Raw genomic sequence first — 19881 nt, 5'->3', positions numbered from 1 at the left:
GGGTGGCTTGACTTTTACAAGCAGTGCTTTGCAGAAGAAACACCATGATTTTAATGGGAACCAAATGAGCGATCATTACGTAAATGGCATTATGAGACACAGAACTAATGTTGAAACATTAAATGCTCTGGGTCAAACTCACCAAAATGGGAACTGGCAGCAGCATACTGGAACACTGGGGTTTCTCCACACTCAGATACTACTGCAAACATTTCCCGCTGCTGCTAATGCTGGTTCAGCTCCTCTGGAGGTAGCTGTGGAGGGAGTCTGACCGCTTCTGTTGTTACTGGCACTTAAAATCTTAAGACCTTCTCTGAAATCCAAATTCAGAGCTTTGGGCCAATTTTATTGATACAACTTGGTTTACTGGTTGGAGCAGGTAGAGGAAGAAAATTTTTTAAAAGGACTTAGAGTTAGAGTTATAATACCTTCATTTCCTCTTGGTCTCATACCTGCTGGTATAAAAAAAAGAGGCGAATTGATTCAGATGGCATATGTGCACTAGTGTCCCTGTCTTACTTTATTCACTTGGGCAGGACGGCCATGGAGTGCTCCCGACGGCCTCTCAGCCCCTCTGGCAGGAGCGCCGGGGCCTGGAGCGGCAGGACTGTGGCCCCCAGCACCCCAGCACCCCTCGCCTGCTGCCTCCGCACAGGAGGGCTGGCACCGCCTGCACGCTGCCCCCATCCCTGGCCAGAGACCCAGCAATTTCCTCAGGAATGAATCACGAACAAAAAACCAAACAAGAGCTATTTAAGAAGATTTCTTCTCCCCCTGCAACTGTCCTGTCCAGTATCATATTCCTGACAGTTTATTCTTCAAGAATTTAGTCATCTAAGGTTTCAGTGACTCATGTGATGAACCTTCTGCCCATTTCCTGGAAAGAGTCCTGCGCGATCCTCTACACCTCCCTGCCATTTTCCTCGAGGGTCTCATTCTCGCTGCATTTTCATATAGTTCAGCTTTCCTCCATTTTTGGGGTGGAGGAGGGAGGCAAAAATATCTTGAGCGCACCCAAATTTGCGGTGTAACCAGAAAGCGGCGTGGTGAAAGAAACATCTGGAAAACAAAGATGGGCACCGAACCAGCGAGCCTCTTTTGGAAGTGGCTGCCTCTTGGGCTGAAAGCTGGTTAGAAGAAAAGGAGCTGCTGTAGGAGGAGCTGTGTGGTACCATACAGTCATGAATTTAGCCTGTAAAATGAAGATGAAAAAGATTTGAAGGCTCTCTCAGATCATTGCCTGGGTGGGTGTGACTCACCCTGGGCAAATGCCACTGATGACAAGTACCCTGACACAAACTATTGAATGAATTGGGCTGGATGGGGACCAAAGTAACCATTTTACATACTTGGGCCAATCTGAAAGACACTTCTGTCAAGAAAACAACTGCTTCCTTTTCCTGATTAAAAAGAAAGTTCAAAAGCTGCTCACAGACAGCTTGAAGGATACTTCAGCAACCTCTGATCTAAGCGGGGATGTGCTATGCCTACAGCAGACAGCTGCCTGGGCATCAGTGATGCCCAGACCATACGTCCTAGTGCATACAGAAGTGCTACCTGTGCATATTTATGTTAGAGTTAAAATGGGGGGGTCTAGCATTCTGCTTAAAATATTCAGAAATGTGTGTGAGTGTGAGCTCATCAACATAATTACGGAAGTGTGAAACAGCTCAGCAACAGTGCCAGTGCGTGCTTATAGACCTACGCCTTCTACGCCTAAGTTAGCAGACTAAGCATCCTGGCTTACACTAACTTGCAGTAGGACTAGTTAGGGAATTTGCAGATCTGTCTGATGGAGACAGGGCCAACATGTCCAGCATTCTTAGAGGATGATTTCAGTGCTCAGTTATACCAGTATAACTGCCATGTATACTGGTGCGTGTGCATACACACACACACACATATATACATGTCAGTATACATACACTGACATGCATCACAAGCCTGTTCCCTTTAAAGGGATATGGTGTCAGGTCAAAGTTGGCCTGACATTCTTCTTCTTCTTAAAAAAATAAACTTCTACAAGCCCTGATTCCAACAGAAATGTTTCCATGATTTATTTTAAGAAGGGAACATTCCCCTGCATTGCTCACCGCAACCCAAACATTGCAGTGCTGTGCAAGAGCATGAGAATCAGAGAGGAAACTGAAGAATCTATTTTCACTGCTCCAGAAGAGAAATACAAAAAGTAAACAGACAGCAAAAGCAGTGACAAATAAATTTGCTTTTAGTGGTGCCTGTAGTGTTATCTATAGTACGGCTAAGGAGAGTAGTCTTGAAGCGTGCATGCTTTTCTAGTGTTTTCTACAAGGCATGTGACTAAGTGTGAGACGGGGACTTGTGGGAGCCATCTACTCTGTAAGAAGGAGATTTATTTTTCTTTGGTTGATCCTTCCTGCTCCTCACACCTTGCCTTTCATATCTGAGAAACTGAACAACAGACGAGAAGAAATTGCCTTGCTGTTTTCAAAGCTAGAAAATAATTTGAAGCTTGGGCAAGCTATCCAGAGAACAAATCCCTCGTTTCTGAGAGAGCTCTCAGATGCTTGAAAGTAATGGGAAGAGTCTTTCCTCTAAATATCTGGAGCCCTCTACTCTACAGAAAGGGGAACCTACCTTCAGTGCTACTGCTTGTTTCTTTGCTCAAGTTTGCAAAAAGCAGTAAGCACTAGGAGAAGAAAAAAAGGGGCATATGGAGACAGAAAGAACTAGTGAGCGAGCACATACTTTCCTGACGTAACTACTGGCTGCATGCACGCACACATGCATGCAGACATGCACACACAGCGCACAGCTCCTCAGTTGGAAAGGCCTGTGCACTGAGGAGAGAGAAAAAAAATTAGTGAAGCCTGCCCAAAAGGGACTATAAGACTGATCTTGTGGCAGATTAGTGATTTCACCAGAAAGTTTTTGGAAGCCGTAAACAGGAAATGGTTAAGTAAAAGCAGGTGGAGCATGCTGACTGCAGGAACAACGCAGGAAATAGCTGAGCGTCTGAATGGATGCAAAAAAAATGCTCTTCTGCTCAGGCCTTGGCAGTCTCAGTATGCCTGTTCCTCCTTCTCCTGGTCCTCCTTCACTACCTTTATCTCCCCAAGCTACAAAGTCTTGCAATCTGCAAACTTTTGCTTGAGCAATCTGGTCCCCTTGAATTTCAGAACCAGCACAGGAGAGTTGGAAGGTTCTGTCTGGAAGGCAAAAGACAGGAGGGACTCACCCACTGCACAAAGGACGAGTCAGAAGCACCCAGCTGTACCCACTGTCTGCCAGGGGCTTTAGGTCTGAGGAGCCAGAACAGTGTCTCTGGCTACTGCCCCAGGTGCTGTGGTCCCAAGTGTATTTAGCATAATAAGTAAATCAGAGAAACATTATTCCTATCAACCCTTTCATTCTAGGGGGACCCCAAAGCGCTTAGCTGTAGGAATGATTCTCCATTTCTACTGAAGCACAGTCCCTTCTGGGGCAGAGCACTGCAGCTGTTTAATAGCTCACAGCAACATCACACAGGCAGATGGAAAAGAAAGCAAAATGTGTAAGAAACGTTCTTTCCACTTTCCTTCTAACGCTTCCTTTCTCTCCTCTTTGTCCACAGCAATTTGTGCCAATTCCAGACAACTCCAGATGTGTGTCTTTCCTACCAGTATCTGCAGAGACTTGGCTCTGGAGACGGGGATCTGCTTGCCAACGTACTGCCTCCTGGTGCTTTCAGCCCCAAGGGTCGAGTTCCTGCTGCCACACTCTCCTCCCTGGCTGTGCTGCCAGACATGCTGCGGGATGGAGGGCAGACGTGCTGGTAAGGAGCAATTCTGCTTTCTTCTAGATGAGTATAGCGTTGATGTAAAATTGTTTAACATGGACAAGACACTCTTGCCTTCAAAGTATACTAAACAGTCACATTAAAGCCCTGAGGAAAGTTAAGAAAGGAGCATGTAGATTAGTTTGAATCATTTTGACCTTGTCTACATTTTAAGTATTAGATGGTAAAGCTATGTTGGAAAACTCTACTCTTAGCTATTTCTCCTCCTCTCCTAGATTTAAATTGAAAAAAAATCTGTTTCTTCTTATATTCTGAGCAAAGAAAACACTAATGGCAAATGGGCTTCTATGGAATTAAAACTGCACAAACAAAAAGTTTTTTCTGGTAGAGAAATCTTGCAAAGAAATCTTGCTCTTTTTTGATGTTGTTATTTTGGCAAAACTTACCAGGTGTTTGGGAGTTCAAACTTACACTGCCTTTTCTACATCTTTTAAAACACAGAGTTACTCTGTACAACCTAACACTTTTTAAGTTCAAACCCTTAAATCCTAGTCTAGACAGAGCATTTGGGACTAAGGTTCAAACTCACCCTGTCCAATATCCAATATCGCACACTTCTGCCCAGGCCACACCTTCCCGGGGGTGTCCTGAGAACAGTTGTGATCAGAGTCTGGCACCCTGCACCGCTGCTCCCATGGGAGGAGGGAGGGGGCACTGCCAGGGCAGAGGTTGGTGTGGCACCTTCTGCAAGTGCCACCACACTCGTCTGAGATGCCATGGGGCTTAAGAGCATGGAAACGATGTGTCCTATCAGCTTCAGGTGGATGGCAGGACAGCTTCGGGGAGTTAAACCTTGGCACTGACCTTTGGGAAAAACCAGTCTGTGATTCATATGTATCTAAGAAACCAAGAGAAAATAATAGGAATGAGCTGAACAAAAATAAACAGGTGTCTCCTTCTTGCTCCTTTCACAGTTTCTGCTTCCCTGCACCCTCACCCACATTTTTTTTTGCACTTAAGTTGTCGAGAAAAACGGCAGGAATGAGGTTCCTGGTATAATTACAGTTTGCTGAGAAAATTGCAGCCCACAGCAGTAATTCCTTTAGCGCTAGAGACAGATGCTGCTGAGGTCTAATCACAGTCTTCCCACTAACCAGGCCCTGAGTCTAATCTGTCATCAGCTGAGAGGCCGCTGGCTCCCGCTGCGCGTGTGAACCCGAGCTGCTCGGCTCGTTCCTCTCCCCTTGTCCAGCGCCAGGCAGTGCCAGAGGGAGGGTATGTTTCCATTCACTCCTTGCCCTCAGCTACAGCGATACTACAACTTCAATGCGCTGCTTATCTCTCCTCCATGCCCAGTATCAGGGCCACGCAAAGCCTCCCTGGAAAGGGCTCAAGTGGTTGTTTTCAACTTACAATGCCGCGTAGTGACTGCAGACCAAGAATACAATTTAAGCTGAGATAAGTTGAAGGAGAGGCTTAATGAGAATGGCCTGTAGCTAATTCCTCCTTCCAAAATGTATGGTATTTTCTGCTTATTAAGAGGACAAGGCTGCACTCAGTGATGGATCATATAACCTCCATATGTTAACAACAACAACAAAAACCAAAAGAGCATGAGTGCTGATGAGCACAGAAGTAGGAAGAAGAGGGAAAAGCAGAACCGGGTGTATTGAAAAAAGAGCCAGGAGAGAGCATATGTGTAATGAGAGACTGAACAAATCTCTCCTACGTGCTACACGCAGCTGCCATTGCCATCAGAAGTTTTGTATCTGACATTCAAAGAGCACAGGGCCACATCTCTGAACTCTCTGTGCTGGTGAAAGCAGCTCGAAAAACAACAGACCTCACCAGTTCAGGAGTGCCCCTGTGAAGGCAAAAGTCACCATGGTACTGGATTAACATCTTTAAATTGGGTTCTGGTCATAGAAGGAAACTGGCTGAAGAAGTCTATTTCAAAGGCATTTCAAAAGCACAAATACAGGCTGGGCGATGAGTGGATTGAGAGCAGCCCGGCGGAGAAGGACTTGGGGGTATTAGTGGATGAAAAACTGAGTATGAGTCAGCAATATGCGCTCACAGCCCAGAAAGACAATCGCATCCTGGGCTGCATCAAAAGAAGTGTGGCTAGCAGGTCAAGGGAGGTGATTTGGCCCCTCTACTCCACTCTCGTGAGACCCCACCTGGAGTACTGCCTTCAGCTCTGGGGCCCCCAGCGTAAGGAAGACATGGACCTGCTTGAGCGGGTCCAGAGGAGGGCCACAAAAATGATCAGAGGGCTGGAGCACCTCTCCTATGAGGATACTCTGAGACAGTTGAGGTTGTTTAGCCTGGAGAAGAGAAGGCTCCAGGGAGACCTTATAGCAGCCTTCCAGTACTTAAACGGGGCCTACAAGAAAGATGGGGAGGGACTCCTTATCAGGGAGTGTAGTGATAGGATGAAGGGTAATGGTTTTAAACTGAAAGAGGGTAGATTTAGATTAGATTTAGGAGGAAATTCTTCACTGTGAGGGTGGTGAGGCACTGGAACAGGTTGCCCAGAGAGGTTGTGAATGCCCCCTCCCTGGAAGCCTTCAAGGCCAGGTTGGATGGGGCTTTGAGCAGTGTGGTCTAGTGGAAGGTGTCCCTGCCCATCGCAGGGGGATTAGAACTAGATGATCTTTAAGGTCCCTTCCACCCCAAACCATTCTACGATTCTATGATTCTATTACCGTAGCATGAGTGAACCAGTGAGAACTGGGAAAGTCCTTCAGCTGGTACCCACCTTACAGCATCTGTATGGTTAACAAGTGCCCCGAAGTAGCAGGGGGAGATGCTAGGTTTGGGAGGTGTAGACTAAACAGCTGTGTTTTGCCTCAGTAGCTCTTAAGAAAGGCATAAGGGAACAGAGTAGGTCATCATTTCGGGTCAGAGGCAAAAGCATATTAAACTAGCTGACTTTCTGTAGCAGCCTGTGGCCAACTCAATTTCTTCATGTTCAGCTTTTTCCGAATCTGCACATAGTAGCTGGGCACACATGATAATACTCACCAGATCTCTGCAGTAAAGGCGTGCACAGCAGCTTCTCAGCCACTGACAGACCGAGGGGAAGAGAAAGTGTAGCACGATGTCTCGGAGAGGGGGAAGGAGTGACTCATACAGGAAGAAAAACAAAGCAAAGATGAACTTAGAGCATAAGAGAAGAGGCAGACTGTTAGCTGCAAATCAGTTTTCCTGCACTCAGAAGGGTGGGTATTATGGTGAGAGGAATTGTACTTGACAGTAATGGAAGTCCAAGGAAGTTTGATTAAGATTAAATGGCAGTCACAGGCCAACAGAAAAGAGGCTTTAAGGCGAAAATCAAAGACAGGAAGTGACTAAGTAGGTCAGAAACTGTGGGTAGTGAGCTGGTTAGATTAAATGGGACTTTGAGCAACTAAGTTAGCTCTGCTAATGACAAGGGATAACACTTACAATGTCACCAAGTTTAACAAATCTGACTCTGAAATCACCTTCAAGGCCTTGATAGCAACTCAGAGACTGCTGAGTTCTAACAGTATCTACATCAGAGCAGATACTGTATGTGTTTTAACAAGAGATCGGTTTTGCAGTCACTTTTTGACCCTGCCAAGCTTCCTGTAAATAGTGCGCTGTTTTGTCTGAACAGGATTTCTTCTTAAGGAGCTAGGAAAAAATGAACTGACTTATAGAAACTGTGAGACTCTCAGAAGGGCTGCTACAGCAGGTTGAAAAGAGAGATGCAATGGAGAAACTTCTTTCCACCCCTAATTTCAATAAGTCTTTGATTCAACAGCTTTGTTCACATCCAGGGCAGCCGGAAGAGAACAGTCACCTTGTATTTTTGTACCTGATGAGAAAACCCCAGATTGTATGTGTGCACTGGGACAGTTCAATGTGTGTCTATTCCAACTTCAAAGAGGCTTTCAGTGCTCTTTCAGATGTAGGGTGTGAGGAAGGGTGAGAACTGCTAAAGCTAGCCCCATCCTCATTAAATCTTTGCCCTCTCCGGAGCAAGCATGCAAGTGGAGAGAATAGAAGATATGCATGAGCAACTGAGCATCTGTGATCTCATGACCTTTGACTGTTGTATTATGGGAAATGTATTCTCTGGTTGCTATGCTTTTCTAATTCATTTGTATCTTCCTTCAGTGACTCCCTTGTATTTTCTTTGGTGCTCCTGTGTAATGGTTTCAAGGAACCACAGATATCTCCAAGTTAAGCATGCATACAATAGCTTTAATTAAATGTTTGCGAGTATCCCACAGTAATGCAAGGGAAAGGGAAAGCAAACAGTTTTGTACTCACTTGTAACTATCCCTTCTGAGCCCTGGCTCGGGTGGAGGCATCTGCATCACTGCCCTTTAAGTCCATGTCTAACCTATTGTGAAATGAAGGCCATTGGGTCCTGCTGCTCTGCATGTAAGCACCTCAGGCATTTCACTCCCATTAAAAAAGCTACAGATCACCTGTGAAAGGTACAATGCTGAAACCTTTTAGGTTAGGCTAGAAGAAATAAAAAATAAACTAGGGTAAACATTCTTTACTCCACCCACCTACAAAAATTGGAGAACAAGGTTAAAAATATCCTTAACCATTATTTAAAATACAGTAAGATGCTATAGGGAGAGTAGCATAAAAGCAGAAGGTTTGATCCTCTTTGATACCCTGAAATTAATCTTTTCTGTTCTCTGTGCCATTGGTACAATCTCAGTCTTGGTGCCACCCTCTGCAATGAGTTACCTACTTATTATTCTTTTAAATGGGGATCTTTGCTTCTTTTACAAGTAGTCAACTACATCATTTTATATATACAGAAGAAAGCAGCAAAGGATTTTTGTTTTCATTTCAGGCATTTCAAATAAATATACATAAGGGAAATGAAATTTGGAAGGGGAACTTTCATCATGCAAAGATGGAGGAATAAGAAACAGGATGCAAAGGTTATCAGTCAGTTCTTTAAGTCAAATACAAGACAATTTTACAGCACAGAAAGTAGTGGGTTTGTTTAGAGGAAGAATCTTTCTCTCTCGTATGATATGGAAGAGTTAACAGTATCTGCAAGGATAACCATGAGGCCTAACGCTAGTGATTATTGCTAATATTCAGTACTAGTATAAAGTACTTGTCTTGAGTTTTTCAATGACTGACATCATTATTATTTCAAAGCTGACACAAGCTAATTTGGAAACACTTTGTCCTGGCTGTATATATTTTATTGCAAATCCATCCACTACTTCTCAGTGACTCCCAGAGATAACAAACATCAGAAAAGATAAGAATAATTGTAAGACTGGAAAGAAAAAACAAAGGCCAGTTTGATGAGAGAATAAAGAAACCATGCTTCTAACTTTGATCTTGGCTATGTCCCTGTGCTGAGACCAGAGGCATTGCCAGTTTTTGCAGTCTGACACGCTGGATTTGGGCAGGGATTGCGCTGAGCAGCGGCTGGCCTAGCTTTGCTGGAGCTTGAGCTGCAGTGACTTTTCAGGAGGGAACAGAAAGCATGGGTTGTTTCCCTCACGTAGCAAGGCACAAATGACAGCAGGGTTGTCTGAGAAGATTGAGAACTGCTGACTCTAGTAACAGGAACTGGCAGCTGCAAAGGAGAGTAGGAGTGGGATGAAAAGCAGTCTTACAAAGCGAAGGAGGAAAGGAGAAGGCCAGGGAAGATCTACAACTGCGAGCAGCTAACAAATGCTGACAGAGACTTCTCTTTTTCTTTCCTCAACGGCCCAATTCTGAGCACATTCAGGCCAACATAAAGATTCCTACAAGGATTTTTCAGATACTCTTAATGAAGATTTCTACTCTTTGCCCCTCTCTTAATCTGCAGTCTGCAATTCCATGGCATCTTCACAAGATGCTTTTTAAAAATACACCTGTTTTTGATGATGGCTGGGAGTCAAGAAGGTTTATTCTCAGAGGTGTGTGAAGAAGAGGTTGGATCTACACTTCACCTTCCTCCTTCATGTCTGCCATGCCTTCCTGATGCCTGTATTCCAGCCTGTCAGTTCGGATGGCCCAGTACAGTGACTGTAGGAAGGATGCAGTGCAGTGGTGCACGGAAGGCACACAGCTTGGGCTTTTTTGGGTTTCCTGCTCTGATTACGGAGGGTTTTGATTTTTGTTCTTTGGTTTTCTGAATTATTTACTTAAGCTGTCCTGAGCGCTCTGCTCCATGTAAATAAGAGCTGGCATGTATTCATGTTTATAAGCTCAACAACTCCATCAGTTTCATTTTTATTCATTGTCTTAGACTTTTCTGTATGTCGTTTATATTTTTTTGCTTAGTACTGTTCATATCTTACCCGTCAGTCTTCAAATGAAATGACTGGCAGATTGACCATCTTCTCTGTTGCTTCTCTGTCTCCTATTAAATTGCAGTTGTGAAACTCTTGCATCAAACCCCAAGTTATTCTTTTGCTTCCCACCCTATCAGGTACTCCATGGACTATTTCTATCCTTCTCCTCTAGCAGTGATAGCTGATTTATATCAACAAGGCTAAGGCCAGGGAAATCAATGCCTGACTTTCTCCCAGGGGGATGAGTTTTTAAGGATGGCAATTAGTTAACTGTTTCCACCATACAGGTATCAGAAATACCCAGCCCATCTCTACAACACTAAGGCCTATGGGGATGACCACGCACTAATATTAGGGCTTAGGCCACCATAAGTACTTTTAGGCTTCTCTGGTTCTTCATGTTCCACTTCCCTTTAGTAAGTCATAACTACTTTTATTCTCCAAATACATGAGGAACTTGAAGCTAAAGCTCCAAGTTCAGTGCAATCCCTTAGCTCTGTGACCTAAACAGTGCAATTTACTGAAAAATACTCCCCCAAATTTTCTGCTTCCTTGGGATAAGGAGGGGAAGTGAAAGAGGAGAAAACAGTGATTAGTGATTTCTTTACAACTTCTTTTTACTAGCTAGTTCTAAAGTATTTTATTGGTTTGGTCCCCCCCCCCCCCCCCCCCCCAAAAGTCCCATCCCTGACAGAAAAGCAGCTGCAAGCCTAGTGGAGCTATCTGTGCACTGTGACTGCAATGTTCATGCTGCCTGTCACCCTGTTGAGTCCCCAAACAGACTAGGAAACAAGAAGACAGAAAGGTTGAAAAATGAGAGTATAAATACTCTGCAGAGAGCCAGTAAGACAGCAAAGTCATGACGGTGGAAAGGAGAATGTCAAAAGTTAATCCCAGGTGTAATACCTCAGAGGCCAGACGCATGTTGTGAGAGGTGTCGTTCATCTAATATTTATGTTTTGTTTTCCCTCTGTGAACCTTAAGGTTGGCCTTAGCCAGTGAATGCTGCATTCTCTGTAAATGCCTTGCATGGCCTGTTGTTGCCTTTCCAAGCTTCTTATTCAATAGCACATTTCCCCCCTGTTTTTAAATGCTTGCTGGAGTCTTAAGTCGAGGAGTTTTTAACCTAACAATAAAACACCTGCATTTTATTAAGACTTGGGACTTAAGTTCCACCTCCCTCAGTTTTACTGTAGTGTTTTCATTAGTTGGGTTAACCCTTTCACAGACAGTTTTGCTCTGAAAGTGAGGTTATATGTCTGCTATATATAGCCCAATTCCACAGTCCTACACTGTATTTAGAGGAAAGGAAAACCAGCCTGAGACAGACCCAGAGGGCTCCGTCCAGTGCTGATTGGCAAGGGATGCAGAACCCCTAAAACACAGCTGCAAAGTCTACACCCTCCCTAGCACAACAGCCCTGCATCAACAAGTCCACTGGCAATGTAAAACTTAAAACTAAAATGTTCTTACTAGCCACTCTTGTTCCAAGAGTGAGATTTTTGAGTTGTATCATCAAAACTTCATTCAACTAAATGGGAAAATTTATTATTCTCCCTGTTCCTTCTCTTTTCTCTCTCATTCCATTGTCTTAAATGAGAAGTGGAGAAGCACTATAAAATCACTACAGTGATTTTTGTGCCTGGACCTCCAAGTGTGTTATTATCCCTATATTAAATTAGAAAAATGGTAGCATGTGGATGTAAAGTAATTGCCCACATTCATGCAGCAGTTTAGTAGAAGGGCTGATAAGTTCAATTGTCAATGTACTAAGCAACTGCCATGTTCCCCACTTAATTTAGCTTTTTGATAAGCAATTATTTGCTACATCCCCTTCACACACATCACAGAAGCATTGCACTGCAAAGAGCAGCAACTGCTAGCTATTTTACCAAATATGATCAGTTCACTGAAGACAGGAGAGAGTAACTTAATGCACGCAGCCAGGGACTGAGGATCTGTACACCATGAGTTCTGATTCCATCTCCGTTGCTATCTGTGTGCTTATGGGCACGTAACTTTAGTTCTTTATGACTCAGCTTCCCATCTATGCAAGAGGGAGAGTAATTCTTCACAGCCAGCAGGTGAATCAAGAGGTCATAGACTTCTGAAGTTATTCTGGGTTAGTCATTCATCTTAGGACTTTAGTGGCACACCTATACAGGGATAATTGTACTAATATGCATCAGATCTGCGTGGAGAGAACAGGTACATCAAAGGTTCAGAGGTTTGGAGATATTCAGATACCATGGCTATAGAGCCATACAAATTCTTAGGATAACCAGGTAGGTGAACAGAGAAATATTAGTTGCTACCCAAATACTGGTCAGGTATAATTCATTCTATAGGTGGTTATTATTTATTATACAGTCTGATGTATTAGATACTGGTATGATTTATACTAATACATCCCTACAACACTAGCATAGGAAATATCATCACATACTGTGGTACTCATAAAAGGAAATGCACAAAGTTTATGTTGCTCTTGTAAACAAATAATTTCCATTCATTCATACATACATACTAGTATATGATTTCAAAACTGTGTGGATATCAATAATCACCAGAAATGGCCTTTATAAACCCACATCACATCGGAGCTAGTTTTAGGGACATAAAACTGTCTCTATTGCATAGAATGTCATATGATGTGGGGATGCAGTAGACTGGGACATGCAGCAGTAAAAGTCATCTGGTGTGGGTGTAGCAGACAGCCTCTATGACCTAGTGCTAGCTCTGACCACAAACCAGGGAGTGCACACTTGTGTGCCTGTTGAGGAGCACAGCTTGGCTCACCTGCCATGTGGAAAGACAAAGGATGAACATAATTTACAAAGATAATCTGGAGCAGAGTTTTTCATATTTGAGTCATGACTCATAAGATTCTTACTTTTCCATTTAGTGTAAATATGCATAAGCAATCATTCTGAATTGCTTTTAAAAATATATGTAAACAGCTTTTCAGTGTCTCTCTTAAACCAAACTGGGGTAAATCTCACATTTGTTTGAGTTTACACCCTTTAACTAGCTTTAGGAAGCTGTGATTTACATTGCTGTGTAAATCACATCTGCTCATAAGCTGTGGTTTGAAAACATTGCACATCTGCGGTATCAAATGTGTGCAAATTAGAGAATTATATGACATTACCAGTAACTTACATGCAAATGTAAGCTTCATTTTTCGTGCAGTATTTGAAGTCCTGTTATTATGTAGCATAAACTACAATCATCTACTCTCTACTTAGATAGCAAACCAAACAGGGATTTGCAATCCCTTTGCAATCATTTTCACATAGCCATATAGTCAGGTACCCCAGTCAGGAATGTAAGTTACAAACTGTTATGGGCCCTGAAGCATGCTTATGGCCATTCTTTATAGGTGACCTGCTCACCATACTCATACTTTTGAGTAAATAAAAGGTGGGGGGTTGTATTTTGGAGTTGTGTCTGTTGACAAAAGAGCTATTTTCTTTGCAGCAATCCGGAAAACCAGAGGTTTTTCAGCTTTACTTTCATCATGTATCTGTGGCTTCTTTTGAAGTCGGTACCAGATTGACCAGAGCCAGCATCTTATAATCCAGGGTCTAGAAGTGGGGAGTTGGTATCAATCAGGTCAATCAGTCATATAGTCTCTTCCAACATTACGAAGGGGGCTGTTCCCTATGACAGGTTTGCTGTATTTTTCTTCCTCTGAGTGTCTCAAGAGAGAGTGTCAGCAAGATTTTCCTTCTTCTATTTCATAGTTTTGCTCCTCTTTTCATGTAAGTTCTTTTAAAATCTATTCATAAGAATGTTCTGCTTTAAATTACAAGTTTATTTCTTCTCAGTCTTGACTGTATTTTCCTTTAGACAAATACTTCTACAAAGCTTTCATCAGAAGACCCAACATTACTTATAAGCACCATTAATGAAGCCTGACAAAACAATTATGCAGAAGCTATTATCATCTTTACTTTTCATAATAAATTACAGATAAATTAATACATTACTTGATCAAGGTTGTACAGTGAATTAATGGTAGCAGCTGGAAGTGTAAGCCGAGGAACTTTGACACCCACACTCCTGAAATTATATGCCCTGAAAACACCAGGACTGTCTCAGACCCACTCTGCCCTACCAACATTCCTCTCATATGACTGAAGTGGTTTTAGGCTATGAAAATTAAAGAAAAGGAAAAATAATGTAAAACAATGTCTGATTCTACATTGTTTTCCCCTCTGAGGCTAAAAGACTTTTTCTTTTTCTTGTTTTAATTTTTTCTTACAGTAGATATTGGCAGGCTAAAAGTTGAAATAAAATAGGAAAAAATAACAAGCATATTTTGAGTGATTACTCAACTGGGGTCCTTTGTGACAGGAAATGCAGCTGCGTGACTAATGGGCCTGACTTTCTCTTGGCTTCCTTCCCCCTTCAAAGATCTTGTTTACTGCCCCAGCCAAATTTTTTTTTTTTTTAAATTGCTAGAAGCTAGCAATTTTCCAGGAAAAAAAAAAGATCTTTGCAAGAGGCAAAGGCAGTAAATCTTACAAAGATCAAGGGCTGCAGAGCTCTCCCCCATCTACTCCTTTTAGCCTTCCAGGCTCTTGAGTCACGTCATATCTTCCCCCGCTCCGCTCTGAACATGTGTCTAGCAGATCCTTCTGCTTTGGTGAGGGGAGGGAGTATGCGAATCACATTTACAGCATCTAACCCTGGAATTCATAAAGGAAGGACTAATTCCATTAAGGAAACCAGGGGCCTCCTAAGCCTCTTGCATTTTGTCCTTTTTTTATTATTTTTCTCTCTCTTTCTAACAGCAGTTGTGTGCCCATGCTCCATAATGACATGGCTGTTAAGTGTGAGCTGTTGAGATTTGACACAGCATAGTCCCATTAGTAAGGGGCCATGGAGCTTTAAATGTTGTTTGCACTCGGTCTGCTTTGTAAGTCTGCTTTGTTGAGCTTCCTAGGTAATGGCAGATAGGCCAGGACCTCAGCCTCCCCTTAACTTGAAGGGAAGAGGAACCATGCGTCCAAGCTTCATGGCGGGCCCTTATCCCTATAATTCAGTGCAATGAAATCCCGAGTTCCCTCTCAGTAATGGGCAGTGTTAGGCACATGGCTGGATAGAATATCTAAACAAGCAGGGTCTTGTCATCCTTTGGAGGGTGTCAACAGGAGATGCATACCCTGAAGGACAGCGGTACTGAGCCCTGTGGAGGGGCTCAGTGGGCTGACGGAGGTGTCTGAGCTGTGAAGGGCTCTCAAGCCTACGTGCTTGACAAAGCAAACGTGACATTGACTGGCCTGGAGGTGGGCACTGGCGCAGGAGCCTGTGTGCTGCCAGCAGCAGGGCCAGCACCAGCCGTGCCACCGAGGAAACAGGTAAAACTTGGGACTAATAGTGGTGGGATTATTCCTGCAAAGGGGTTAGAAACTCAGCCAGAGAGGTAAACAATAGCCTCAAAAATCATAATCTAAAAGAAGTGGGACCCATTCTTCAGCCTTCTCAAGAGGCCCTTCTCTTTGGAAAGCTGGGCGATCAAGTCATTGAAAAAGAGTTTGAGGGCTGCTCCACAATCTACAACGCTGGCATGGTTCCCTGTGCCCTGTAGCAGAGGCTAAAAAAGGAGGTTGAATATATTCATTACCATAAACTGCACAGAGGAACCATCAGAATGGGTATGCTAAAAAAAGAGATGAAACCTTTGCTTATGAATAGACCTAAAAGAATTGAATACATGTGTACAGAGGGATCATTTTCCACTACCTACAAGAGGAAAAATCTCTGGGGAAGTGGCTGATGCCAAATATTTTCTTATGCTTTATGTGTTAGCAGGGTCTGGCAGAAGCCCTTAAAAAACAGAGCACGCATTTTGTGCAAATTGAGAATCACAATTTCTGGTGATTTGATTGCTTCACCAAACTTGAGATGTTTCTCCAAAAATACAGCAGATGTTTGATGATGTACCAAGTTTTCAGCATTTACACAGATCAGATGATGTTAAGATCAGCAGAAAAAAAAATAACAGAATAACACAATAAAAGGCTTCAGAGCTGTCCTGAAAAAAACCTAAACTGGACTAGACAGACAAAAATGTTAATTTCTCACAACAGCTATAAAATGCTGGGGAGAGACATTATCATAGCAAGCTATACAGCAAGGTTACAGAGGAGCTGGACTGGGTGCAGAAGTGGTGGGCACAAGGACTCATTGGAATGGGAGCTCTGTGTGTGCAACCTGGCTGCCTGACCTGCCAGCCCCAGGGCACCACTATAAAAAGACAGGCAGTAGACTTTGACTACAAAGCTTAACAATTCTAGAGGCTGAAGGAGGTCATTAAAAAGGCTGCAGCCCTGAGGTATCTTAACACTACACATGAGACAGACTTGTCCCCAGAAGAGGGCTAGCCTAATCCTCTTGCAGCTATATGGTCAAAACTGGAGGTCAGTAATTTCTGTGCAATGAATGCTAACAAAAGCTGAGTGTCAGTGCATTCAGATAGAGAGGAAGGATTTGGCATTTGTCCATGAATGTAAAAAGTTTCCTATCTTTTTTTTTTATGAGAAGCCTGTGTTAGAAAACTGACCACAACCCACTTACTGCGACTGCCAAAATGGCCTGGCAAAGCCCCCTCTCCTCATGAATACAAGGATTTTTTTTTTTCAGTTATGAATTTATGATTTGCAGATTGGGAGGGATTTGGCAGGTTCCAACTTAATCCCTAGAGCATTTGGTGAAAAAGCAATGATGCAAAGTCCAGAGCTAGATTTTGTATGTGAGGATTTGCTTAAAATTTTTGCTTATGATGGGGATAAGACCCAGTGGAAAGTATATGAGCCTATCACTGAGAATATTCTCAGCCTTGTTGCTGACTTCAGGTGAAGTATGAATAGTGTATCCTGGCTAGGAAAAATGGTATAACCTCTCCTGATCGTTACTTCTACTTCCCTGAGGTACGCTTACTATACCAAGCTTACCATTACTACATATCCTGTACCTGCTGAAGTAAACAAGGTCTGACAATGTAGCAGGAATAAGTTTAAGATGTCTTCAGTAAAATACAGATTTAGCTCTAGCACTCTAGTTCCATTATTCCTAATCAATGAGTTGGTAGGAAATAGTGCCAAACCAAATTGGTTATTACTCAGAAAAAGTGTGGAATTAGGCTGTGATCTGGTTTTAGGTCTGTTATATCAAGGAGGAATCCATGAATGAAGTCAGTCAAGTATTGATGTTTTGCTTGACAAAAAAATAAAATAAAATTATTTTCATTCTTGCAGTCTTTCAATTCCCTGCCATCTTCAAGGGTGTCATCAGAATCACGGGGGTCTTGAAGAAGGGTAAAGAAACGTAGTCAAGACACAAAAAACTCAGAATAACATGACCTGCCACCCTGATAACTGTGGCTGTGATGTTCCAGTTCCAGAGACGTAAGCAACACCGCCCAGTCCTCGGGATTCACAGACTAGTTTATGTGATTGTTGTAACTATTTGCAGTTGCATATTAGCACAACTTCTCTGAATTTTGTCTTGGAAAACTCAGTGACTTTAGGACCTCTAGCATTAACAACGACCCTTTTCAGTCGGAATATCTGAACAAGGTGCTGCAAAGTTCTCATTTTATTAAGAACAGACGGATGAAACCAGATGCATAATAAAGCAAATCTTTCACAAGCAGCCTAAGCACTGGACGTGCAATGAAGACAACTGCATTTCAGCCCAGAGGTGGCTGCACTTGAGCCACAGGGAAGTAATCCATTTATAAACAAACTTCTCAAGCACTTTGGGATGAAAACACTATACAGAATCAGTTTATTTCACTCTACTTGTGTGACAAACTCTCATTTCATGTTATTGTTTTCCTGGTTTTGCTACTCCAATCACACTGCAATTCCAAATGTCTTCACTCTGTGCTGGAACAGCAGTCTGCTACATTCAAAAAAGCCAGGAGAATAAAAAAACTTGTGATGGAAATTGTTCTCATGTGTGCAGCCTGCTCATGCTCAGAAACTGTTCATGTTTCATTCCTCGCTGCCTGGTTAACAAGTGGCTACCAGTAGTTTGATGGCATTAAGATGGTTTTGAATTCTGGGTGTACTTTACCCATTAGTAACATGTGCTAGGCACTGTGTTCTGTTGCCTCACGGTCGCCTTGCATTTGGGCTCCCAGCTGCCTTCACTTTCCACTCTGATGCTCTCCTGACTCTGGAACATCTTGCCTTATCAGCAGAAACAACCAACCTATACATCAACCAACCTATACATCAACAGTTCCAAATTCTGGGACAATTTGGTGATTTGCTCTCCCCTTTTGTTGAACCCTGCAAAAAGGACTAAAAAGAGTGTGTTACCTAGTAGTTAAATAATGAGATCAGAAGCCCTGGACCGCCTTTGGCCTAGGCAGTATTACAGAAACTAGATGCCAGATGAGGTCTAAATTAGGCATCTGCTGACTGCGTGAGGTGGCTTCACACAAAATCTAATGCCACTGTGTTACACAATGGCTGCATGGCCCCCTGTGCCTTTGTTTCTTCATCTGTAACATGCAGACAGAAGCACTCAGCCATCCAACGGGGTGTATTGAGAGTTCATTGGCATTTCTGAAGACTTTGGAGATTCTTGGATGAACAGTGCAGTATGAACAGAAACTAGTTGATATTGTTTCTTCTTTTTTTGGTGACATCCCTCTGCTGTTGGTATTGTGCTCTTACATTCCTGAGTTAAGCTTGCTTGAGAGATTTGATTTCACTTAGGTTAAAATCTTTGTTTCCTTCTTCAGAGAGGATACTGGAATACATGTTTAAGCACCGCAAATCTCACATGTCCAGAAACTTTGCACTCAAGGCCCCTGCAAACGGCTTCCATCTGACCTTCCTCACCTTTCTTAATATACTCAAACAAGGAAGGTGAGAACAGTTTAATACATGCATGTTTTGCACACCCTGCAGCCCCGTGCAGTTTGAAGGCCAGACAGCGCATTCTCTACCACAGCAAATGATTTTGTGTAGATGAGAAGCTTTGGTTTACAGAAAAAGACCTGCAACTAGATGCCCATGTGATTGCAATTTTACAAGAAAAGCAGAACTTCTAAGCTTTTGATAGTGAGGTATAGTCCCAAGTCTGGATACAGATTTCCGCTCCAGGAACTGAGCTCTATGTCTACATGCCTTCCAGAGGCCTTGTGAATACAACATCATCTTTGTTTCCCCATTTGCAAAACTGGGATCATGACACTCTCCTATAACGCAGGGATTTAGAAAAGTTCATTTCTAGAAATTTTTACACATGTTAAATATTTGTTGTTTCGATCTTGTTCCATTACAAAGAAGTCCTGAAATTCTTCAATCCTCTGCTGTTAAAAAAGAGCTCTTCTCTTGCAGTCTTTATATTAATTAAATTGTACAAGGTAGTTTCATGAGCTAACCTCCCTTATGGCTTTTTGCAGTTACAGAGTGGAGGAAGATGGGCGTTTAGACAGCAAGTAACAATTATGTGAGTAAAAGTGAGGGAATTGCTGACAAAAGGTTTCCATATATAACTCTCCCTGTCTTTGCTCTCGGAGCAGCTCTGCCTGTGATAGCTCCTCTTTCACACTGTGTCTAGGGCAGAACAATTCACATGCAAAAAGTATCAGCAGGAGTGAAAAGCACACCCACACAAGTGTTAGGTGCTCAAGCACATTCCCTGTAGCTCTTGAATTTCCCCCTCTGCAGCAATGATTCAACTTGGTGATGGCATTGTGAATGGATCAGGGGAAGAAAGACAATAATATCAATATCAATATCAAGAATGGCAGGTAACGCAAATGATGACATTAATGAGCATTTGCATTAAGATGGC

The 19881-nt window shown here is 42.8% G+C and overlaps 1 protein-coding gene and 1 long non-coding RNA gene across 10 annotated transcripts in view; one reads left to right on the top strand and one right to left on the bottom strand.

The window, feature by feature from the left end:
• RAD51B (RAD51 paralog B) overlaps window positions 1-19881 on the bottom strand; it is a 498432-nt gene that overhangs the window by 53772 nt on the left and 424779 nt on the right. The window lies entirely within an intron of this gene.
• On the top strand, window positions 1941-18149 carry LOC138685504 (uncharacterized). The gene is made up of 3 exons (XR_011324793.1): window positions 1941-3319; window positions 3593-3793; window positions 17322-18149. It is a non-coding gene; the product is annotated as an uncharacterized lncRNA (long non-coding RNA).

The sequence above is a fragment of the Haliaeetus albicilla genome, chromosome 5 (genome assembly GCF_947461875.1).
Source record: "Haliaeetus albicilla chromosome 5, bHalAlb1.1, whole genome shotgun sequence".
In the NCBI taxonomy this organism is placed as follows: domain Eukaryota; kingdom Metazoa; phylum Chordata; class Aves; order Accipitriformes; family Accipitridae; genus Haliaeetus; species Haliaeetus albicilla.
Note: the sequence above shows the minus strand (reverse complement) of the source record. Positions and strands in the feature narration are given on the sequence as shown.